At 41.7% G+C, this 8,213-nt stretch overlaps 1 protein-coding gene across 1 annotated transcript in view; it reads right to left on the reverse strand.

Annotated features, from left to right (window-relative positions):
- LOC111252640 (uncharacterized) overlaps positions 1-7,589 on the reverse strand; it is a 34,692-nt gene extending 27,103 nt beyond the window's left edge. The window contains exon 1 of the mRNA XM_086991970.1: positions 7,293-7,589. The gene's annotated coding sequence lies outside the window, so the exon portion shown is untranslated. The remainder of the gene's footprint in view (positions 1-7,292) is intronic.
- Between the last annotated feature and the right edge of the window lie 624 nt (positions 7,590-8,213).

The following is an 8,213-nucleotide window of genomic DNA, read 5'->3' on the forward strand; positions in this document are numbered from 1 at the left end:
AGAAGTTACTTGACACCCATTTACTCACTATTGATAAGTTAAATGGACTACGAATTATCTAATTATTGGACATCAGAGGGAACTGAACGAATCAGGCATGGACAGACGCATGATAGTCTCAAAGATCGTCAACACCGCGCAACGACCATTATTGTTACTCGGTCGTATCTTATTTAGGCGAGTGGGTTATGATTGCCTTCTTCACGACCATGATACGCTCTCGCTATCCGTCGCAGACTTTTAGATATCCCTCATTGAAAACTTGTCCTTGCTCGTATCAGTCTGAGAATATTACCAATAGGCCAAATATCTCCAAAGACGTGCGATACTATAAAATGAACGCTGTGAAACACGAGCTTTTCCGTCTTCGTGCATACACGACATCATACAATAGATTCTTTTCTACCAAACGTCTTCTACCGCAATGCAACGAGGTCGGACGGCCGCTCGACAGCCTCCTCCTCTAGCTCGTCCTTTACAAGGCCTTATATTGTCCAGTGAGTTCAAGCGTATATCCATTCTATTTTAGATTCGAAAACAAAGTCAGTTATTCGCTTCGCTTTCATTTTTCTCGGCGAAGGATTTTCGGACCTCTCTCTCTCTCCCCATTCGCTGGGTTGCCCGTCCCGTCTGGGCAATCTACCGACTTAACCGCTTCTAGGTTGGGAGTTGGTTTGAGGCAGTACAATTCCGACTGGAGTAGAGCTCCGGTTGTGGTTTCTTGGTCGACTAAGAAAGAGAGCGCGGTGTGACGCTGGTCCGCGACACGGGTGGGCGTGTTTAATATTTGACAAGCAACTAAGCTCGAAATCTAAGTCGCATAAAGCGAAGACATGCGAGGAAGACAAGGACACGTACGATCCAGGATAAGAAGAATGTACTATTGAACAGAAAAGAACGCCGTAACGGAAATAGGAAGCAGCCCGAAGGCAGAATATACACGGCCAAATAAAAACAGAGTAAACATGATCTGTATTAGTGTTTTTTTTTCTTTTTTTATTTTTTTTTTGCTAGAACCATGGCGAAGATTAGAAGTAAGCTAACGATAGAAAAAGGATACACGACAAAGTCAACTTATTCTGAAGTTATGGTGAAATTTTAGCTCAGAATCGACTCTAACACATTGTGCATGTCAATGCAACGCGGTAACTTCGGCATCAGATACATTATTGTTATTGAATGCTCATTCGCTTATAGTCAACTTGGCATTGTTTTCGAGGGTCCGCGTTCAATCCTCAAGTGGTGACGACGTATCAATATTTTTTATTTAGTTGTTCCGGCAGCTTCTAAATGGAACGCAAATGCTGGCTCACACTAGTTGCTGACACAATACACAGCGTTGGAGATGCTTCCCGTTAGTCCTCTGTGTACTTCGAAGATTTTAATACCTCGTGTGAGGTGTGGGGAGGTACCATCCATCGTTGTCGAGATCTTTTTGTGCTGTTGCGCCCCCACCGCCACGATGCATCAGTTTCGATGAGTGTACACACGTGCACACGCTAGCTAATGAATAAGTCGTAGAACGCGAAGCATGGTTGAAGATGGCCATCACACTAGTGCTACTCAAAAGAGATCTGGATAGAAGCAATAAGCAATGGCGATGATACGACCGTTACGTCTATCTACGACCAAGTTCCGCTGCTTTCAAATTAATTAACAAATTTAAAAGTGACAAAACCTCAACAGTCACACAACAACACCTGAAATCTGTAGTCAACAATTTCGAAAAGAGCGACATGTGTGCTTCTAATTCTAATAAGTTTATTTAGTGTTTTCGTTATAATTTGTTTAATATAGCACTTATCTGCATTGCATTTATATTAAGTGCGCTTCAATGAGCTCAAATCTATCCACTTTCAGATATTTTTAACTGACTTTTTATCTGACTGCGAATACCAGAAACCTAGTGTAGAATAAAGAGTTTGTTTGGCCGTCCATGATATTTAAGTACTCGGCGACTTATAATGTCATGAGATTCTGTTGAAGGATTTAAGAAGCTTTTAAGACAATACATTAAAAAAATCAATAATTCCTATAAAAGCAAAGGCTCTGTGCCTCCACAGGACACATGTACTGTGTTCCTGCGGCTTATGGCCATTCAATGCAGTGTTTAATAACATGAGGGCTGAACGGATGAGATTTTTGCAGTTTCGGGTTACTCTACAGCCTTGGTATACTTAGTCACAGAGTAAGCTTTCTTCGAGATAAAAGGCACCACTCCATACTCTCAATAAATACGGAAAACTACGACCTGATTAATATTACTCTGTTCTGGTGATTTTTTTTGCATTACACTGAGGCTGCCATGCCTTGCGACTACTGCGTTGAGAAGATACTGCTTTCAGTCCGAATATCTGCAATGAACAGTACACACCCACCTTCATCAGAGAGTTGGTTCTAGCAAAGTAATGATTCTAATAGCGATCGCTTCTGACGAGTACAGGTAAACTGACATTGGTTAACTTTGGCGTCACTTCGAATAAGTTATGCCTTATTTACAGCCCACACATGAGGCCGGTTTGATGTACGTTACGATACAAGCTTCTTCGATTGCCTCGGCAGGCTAAAACAGGAGCTAGGATGCTAAGTTTTCGTATTCATTTCTAGTGCGCCCTAGATTCAGGGCATTCGAAATGAAAGCCTTCATTGGTAAATTTCGATAACAGGGCAAAAATAATCGGACATTGTAACATACGCGCAATGACTGATAGTTGATCTTCAAGCGTTGTGATGTTTATTAGGAACGTGGAACGTTCTAGACAGATCTGAAAGAGCTTTCTGGCCACAGGCTACCAAGGGACCCAACATCCGCTTTATAACGTAATGCTGAGTCCCCCGCGAAAGAAGCTAGAGAATATTTAAATTCTGCAAATGCTACTCTGGCAGTAACAGTAACTAACAGACTAGAGTCCATACGAATCAAAGAGTACATACGGAAACAAAGGATCGCCAGTCAACATAAAGGAACAGTGTAGGCTTTATCTACATAATATTCAAGATGCATGGTTTAGTTATTGATTATATTGTTTAAGCGCAAATAGAATATTTTACCAAGTGACGCTGAAATCGATGGAGGGGTTGTTGTGTCCTTACTATAATTACATATACGCCCTGACGAAATACAATGAGATGAAATAGAAAAATAAACTTATGAAAACATTTAATGGCTCTGTTTATATCATAGTACTGAATAAACGAGAAGACAACCTCAAGGACTTAATTATAACGGATGATTCCTGTAATTGGACATAGAAGTTTTGTGCTATAAAACAATATGGCTACCTTTTTCGGAACTTTTATGCTGTCCCTTAAAGAATTTTGCAGATTAGGAAAGATCCGCACTAGAAGAGTATTTGTCAACTTCGGAGATATGTAACTCACAGTTTTTAAAGTTCGAGATACGTTATGTCGACTTGGGTTATCTTCATAAAAAAACGTACTTCCGCTAACCTCATGCGCAACAGTTTTAGCATTGAAAGTCCTGAGTAAGAACTGCCCGTAACCATGTCCGTCGTGTTTCCTTTGTCGAACTAAGCAAAATTTCAAATTAATGTTTGCTAATGTTCCGTCAGTCTTAAGTGTTGGACCTTTTGTTAGGACAATTTTTTTCTTTACTCGTACGGTTTGTGTAGCGTGTGTGCCATCAGCGTAACGCAAATACTATAGTTGAATACCTGATAGATAATCGAAGGTTTTAAAGGAATTTTTTCAGTATACATATTCTAATTTTACATCGTGTAATGAAGCTAATTAATTTGGTAATATGTTTCTTCCAGATCGCCTAAGTTAAAGCGCAATTTCCTTATTGCAACATAATAATGAAATGCCCTAGAGAGGTGCCGTATATCTATCATACAATCCTTGGCCCACTTCACTGAAGCGCAAGGCCGCCGTCAAGCCGTTGCTAGATATGAGTCTATTATCAGTAACATTTCGAAGAACGTTAATTGAAGCGCGCTCTAAAGAACTGTTCGATTATTCTGTTAATCTCTACTAGCTCGGAACCAAGCGGATGCTTTAGAAGAGGGTGAAGCGTGTGAGACCTGATATGTTAAAAATTCTATTTTGTGTGCCCGACCGACTGCTGACTCCTCTGCTATTGTACTGTCGCTTTAGGTCCACAGGACAGGATATTTCGGGACATCTGCTGTGAAATCAGGCAGCCAGTCGCTAGACGTTGGCAATTGCAGGGGCCTAGTTTACCAAAACAGTGACGTATGAGCTGTGTTTGTATTCAAAAACAGAGAAAATCAAGGCTTTCATTTGATTCTTTTTATCTGGTTGTGGTGGCAGAATAGGCAGTTAAGACGCTTTAAAGGAACATGCTCCTTCCAGCATACGTTCATAGTAACTTCCTTCAAAAGTAGTTAAGTTAGAAGTTATTTTTACTTTGTGTAGATTGGCCGAGGTAAAATATTGTTTATGATAATACTATCGTCATTTTCTGCTTCTGCTTAGTAGGACCGTTACCTGGAAAGGTGGCTAATTGCAGCTATGAGGGTACGGCTTCCGCACGCTTAAGATGCGAACGCCAGCGTGCGCAAATCACTCAACGGCCAAGGATGCAAATAGAGAGCTGTTCTAAAATGTTTGTTTATTGGAGAACAAATATGAATACCTAAAGGTCGTTGTGATTATCGAAAATCGATGATCCTGAATGCGTACATAGTAAGGCCTAGGGGTACCTAAGTGTGCGATAATGAGTGCACCGGGATTCGTTGCTATCTGTGAATGATCGACGAAGGTAGGTTAACTTGGGTTTGTACTGTGCCTCTTTATGCTATCGCCTTCTATTGTGTGGCTGCCGGAGAAGAGACAAGTTTGAATTTTCGTCTGTATTTTATATGAAGATAAATATTTCGAAAGGCTAGCGTTTTATCAATAACAATATCGGGAAAGCCTGTTCGGTTATTGTTATTGTTCTAGGGCAGTGATTCTCTGAATCAACAAAAACGGCCTGTTTTTGTTTCAGCATTTTGATCATTTCGCACAAAAGATGACGTATGTGTATCATGCATTTTAGAGCTTGTCATTTAATGCGTGCATGAATTTTCCAACTACCCGCTCGATCCCGGTACCTCAGTTAGGTAAAGCTATTTAGAGGTAATACAGGCTAAACAAAAAGATGGAGAACGATTAATCTACTAGCGATAGCGCCATTCCTACCACGTCACCTATCTGTAGTATCTTCGAAACGAGAACTATCTCGAGATAACCTTCTGGGTGAAAAAAAAATAGATATTTTCTTTATTTGAAGCCGAAACTTTTGCTTCCTCTGTGTCCCTCGTCAATTTTGGCGGCGGCCAACGTAACTCAGTTGGCGTCATATTCTGTCAACACTGTGTTGACACTTGTTAATTTTTGACTATGTCAGGTATAAGCAAGGGATAATTGGAAACCTATAACCGACCTAAAATCCATTATACGTTTGCTCTTACGATCAACACGAAAAGCAACGAAGGAGAGTCATCTGGCGGGAATTGCACTTCACGGCTCCGTCTTAGGGACTAACGCGTTGTTTTTTCCAGTTAGAAGTGAATTTTCCCACCGCTAACACTTTAATACAGTCCATTTCCTCGTGGTGCGGGGCAATTCGCAAGTCCATAGCCATGAACGGATACGACTAAGATTTAGCCCACTTTATCGTTATAACATAGACACATACGCTATTGCAGGCGGTGCACTATGGTTTTCAGTGCCCATAAAGTGTAGACAAGAAGAATTAGGTACAGCGAATGTATGACGATTTCATTTTTTCCATAGAGGTTTCTTTATTGAGATAATATTTTACCTTATTCTCAAATACGTAAATAATATATATTTATTCTCAACTGAATATGTTCATTACATAGATGTTTTTTTGTTTTTTTTTTCATGAGCTTCGATTATTTTATACCGATATAAAGCCACGTAATTTTTGAAAGAAAAACAGAGAAATCAGTCGAGTTTTTGTGAAAAGCTTACCTCGAATTGCTAAAATAGCCACTCCGACAGCAAATACGGTGGTACGGTGTACGACGCAATGCCGTAATCAATAATGCATTGCATTTCTCAGTATTTACTGCAATAAGTTTAGGTCCGCATTCAACGACCTAAAAAACCTTTAGCTTTCTTTGATATTAATTCACTTAAAATATTGTACACTTTACTAACTTATAAATGCCAAATGTGCGTGACGAACTATAACGGATACATTAATTGTCACTGACGCTTAACTCCACACCGTTTTAAAAACTACATATTACCACCCTTAAGTTACTAGTACAGTTAAACTTGAATAAAGCGCTTAGGTATTGCAAAAGCTTTCGAACAGTTGCTTCGGTTCCCGTTTATGTATTATACCTCCACAGTCGGTCTGCCAATGTCGCAAGCACAGAGCGTCACTACGACACATTGCTTTCGTCTTCGCTGGCCATAGAGGACACACAACATGCGCACAGATAGAGTAATTGGGACTGCGTCTCTTTTGATAAAATGCTTCCTGCCCAGCGGCGACGCATTGCGAATCGTTGGTCCCGCCGAAAAAAAAACGACCAGGAATAACGTAAAAGAGGCCCTATTACAGTAGTTCCTTTTATCGCCCCTTTCATTCCGCGCTATAGGGATTTAGGAACGTCAGAAACTCTTCTGGGTCCGAGGAGCTTCTGGGAATGGCTAGGGAAGGTCTAAAAGAGGGACCGCCACGAACCGTAGAACACCATTTAACTCTGTGGCGACAGAAACCCACAGCCGAGAGAAATGGCGAGACGGGAGCCGGTTTGAGCCGTCCATTGGAGCAAACGCTAACGCTCACTGACTAGGACCGCCAGCCTTAGGGCCGTCAGCCAGAGGACAACCAAGCAGGAGCCAACACAGAAGGCGGAGTAGCAGCGTTCATTAAATGCCTCATTCTTCACAATATAGCGCACGGCATAGCCACAACCGCGTAGGGCCCCCGCTCGGCCGTTTGCCAGGCCATTCTACTGCTGCTGCTGCTGCTGCTGTTACTATACTACTACAGTTGAGACCTACACATCTGCGTCCACGAACACGCACACACAAACACATACATACAGGCTCACATATCTACATTTACATTCATACAGACATGCGCCGCCCCCGTCTTCCGACGATGACGCTCGCAGCATGCTCGGATCGCCCGCTGTGATAATGATTCTATTAGCTGCTGCGGTCGCCGCTGTTTAGTGCTTACGTAGTCCGCTTTCGGTACCACCTGCCTGTTTCAGATTGAGCGTCTCAGAGCTGCTAGCTCGTAGACCCATCCTAGTTGCTGTTGTGTGTGCTATACATACGTCCGATGAAGAGATGACATTACGCCGTAGCGTACGACCCTGCGAACGTACACACGAGTCCTAGCTGTATACACAGTCACATATATTGCTTACAGTATAAAAGTTGTGATACAAAATGGCTACGGAAAGACAACAGGCCCATAATTTGTAGTGGTATATCGGTTTCCATGTGGCAACATAAACAAATGTGTAGTTTCTATGGAAACATACAGCCTGAATATCAATCAAGTTTAAAGGATAGCCAAAGAATGTCATAGCATGAGCCGCTTAACCTCAGCTTGACGAAAGTGTTACAGAATACAGTGATTCATGGGGGACTTTGTACTGCGCGGTAAGTTCTGGCTAAAAAAAACCTTCACTCCCGCTAACACCGTATGCCAAGTTATCAGTGCGATAAAATAAAGTAGGCAACAAACGATTAAAGTACAGTGAGTGTCTAATAGTAATCTATTATTTGTCGTGAAATTTGTCATGAAAGATAAGTTTACATATCATGACACTCATATATGTAGATCTAGAAGCTGTTGCCCCTCGACCTGTGTAGTGGCGGTGGTTTCTACCTATCGCAACGCACATGTATTTGTTTAGAACGCCGAGGCAAAATATCGAATCGAGCCGGCCGACGCTCCACCAGCCTTCACTGCGCAGCGTGAGCCTTAACGCTCTTCTGTCCTTTCCGCTCCTTTAATCGTGCCCAGCACGTAGTTACCATAGTACAGCCTATATGAGATTCTTAACAAACTGCCGACCTTATCTACAATATATGTTGCGGTTGAAAATCTTACCAGGTTTAGGTCAGTCTGTTTTAGGCGTGAGAAGCAAACGCCGAGGCAGTTCCGGCATCCCAAGTGAAACAATAATCAGATGTTCTTCTCGCGGCATTTTTTTAGAGAATAAAACTTCGGCGCGTTAATATCCTTA

The sequence above is a fragment of the Varroa destructor genome, unplaced genomic scaffold (assembly GCF_002443255.2).
Source record: "Varroa destructor unplaced genomic scaffold, Vdes_3.0 BEIS01000006.1, whole genome shotgun sequence".
NCBI classification, from domain to species: Eukaryota; Metazoa; Arthropoda; class Arachnida; order Mesostigmata; family Varroidae; genus Varroa; species Varroa destructor.